A 1896-nucleotide genomic window follows, 5' to 3' on the forward strand; every position below is an offset into this window, starting at 1 on the left:
AGATAGAAAAACCAACAGATGGATACTTTCTCAGCTTCTATACAAATACCATAGCTTGTGAGTGGAACAGGAAATTTGAGGGATAATAATGATAACAGTAAGCAAAATGATATTTTTATTAAGTCTGAGAATGTATCTTAAAAATAAAACATTTATAGAATGAATCCAGGTGACTATAGAGGTTTTATTTTGAGAACTGTAAAACTTATAAGACTTCAGCAGCACATATACTAAAATTGGAATGATACAGAGAAGATTAGCATGGCCCCTGCGTAAGGATGACATGCAAATTCGTGAAGCGTCCCATATATATTTTTTTTTAATTGTGTATTCCATCCTTAAAAAGTTTGTTCCTATTTCATTATGGGCAGTTCACACAAGGCAAAAATATTAAATGGTTGATTTTAGTGTGTTGTATAACTTGGCTGTATATCAAACTAATTTTTACAAGTTTTCATCCTAAAGCTCAAATAATGTAATTAATAATTTACCTGTTTATTTATGACCTAATTGTGATTCTTTTATTAATAAAAGCTAATGGAAAAGGAAGAAAAAAAAACTTGTGAACAATGATATGCACTGACTGACTCTCTTTTTATTGAAATTTAACAAAACAGTATGCTAACATAAGGATTTGTCATATTGCTTAGAGATGTAGCTTATATTCTTTTTTCTTGTTATATGTGTTGTTAAAATTTGCTCCTTTTTTTAATCTACACTTTTGGTCTAATTTTTTTCTTTATTAGGCAATTCTGTATATTTTTATGCTGGATAAACTTCCTTTGAAAATATCAAGTTATCCTACAAATGCATGGCCATTCCAATTTAAATATACAATTAAAAATGTTGACTTAACAGAACATAAAAGAACAATTGTATAACTGTCTCAGTATATGAAGAAAAGTCATTTGATAATAAATTCTTAATTTTCGAATAATGTAGCAAAATCAGAATAGAAGGGAATAGAGAATAACTACCAAAAGCCTATGGGGTTGTGTAACTGTATGTTTAAAAATGATTGAATTGGTAAATTTTACATTATGTCTAGTTTAGCACATTATGTATAAAAATATACATAAATATTAAAAAGATAGTGTGGGAAGATACAAATAATTATGTCATATTAGTAGCATATGCTAGATTATTGAGAAAGCTATATTGAATACTTCAACACAAATTCAATTATCAATACTACCAAGTTTAAAAACTACAATACTGCTATATATGTTTTATTGACCACTTTTGTTTTCTAGATAAGAACTTAATATTATCTCATTTAATTGTTATAACAATCCTATGAGATAGAAATTAATGTGTGCATTTTATAGATGAGGCATCTGTGATTCAGGAAGTTGAAATTAGCTGCCTGAAGCCACACAACTAGAAGGTGCTGAAGCTGTAATTCAGACCCAGATCCATCTGACTCTGACATTGATGTTCATAGCGCTTTTGCTAGTGCCGCCTATGGTTACATTCATTAAACCTCACTGGACTGAACACAGAAGGACATTTTTTTTTAAATAACATAAACAAAATTGGACACTCTAGAAATGTGTGTACATCTTAATTCCTGGAACCAGTGACTGTGACATCATTTTTCAAATGGTCTTTTCAGACATAATTAAGGATTTGAAGTGAAAAGATTATCCTGTATTATCCAGTGGATGCAAACTTCAATGATGTATGTCCTTATAGGAGGTACACAAGGGATATTTGCTAGAGAGAAAAGGGAGTGGCAGTGTTACCAAGGAGGTAGAGATTGGGCTCAGTGCTCTCACAAGCCAAGGAATGCCTGGAGTCACCAGGAGCTAGAAGAAGTAAGAAACAGAAGCTTCCCCCAATTCTTTGGAGGAAGTGTGGCCCTGCCACACCTTAATTTTGGACTTGTGGCTTCCA

At 31.5% G+C, this 1896-nt stretch overlaps 1 non-coding gene across 1 annotated transcript; it reads left to right on the forward strand.

Moving 5' to 3' along the window:
• The first annotated feature begins 210 nt into the window (after positions 1-210).
• LOC112587334 lies at positions 211-313 on the forward strand. The gene has a single exon (XR_003111825.3). It is a non-coding gene; the product is annotated as a U6 spliceosomal RNA (small nuclear RNA).
• Positions 314-1896: the final 1583 nt, after the last annotated feature.

The sequence above is a fragment of the Bubalus bubalis genome, chromosome 1 (assembly GCF_019923935.1).
Source record: "Bubalus bubalis isolate 160015118507 breed Murrah chromosome 1, NDDB_SH_1, whole genome shotgun sequence".
NCBI classification, from domain to species: domain Eukaryota; kingdom Metazoa; phylum Chordata; class Mammalia; order Artiodactyla; family Bovidae; genus Bubalus; species Bubalus bubalis.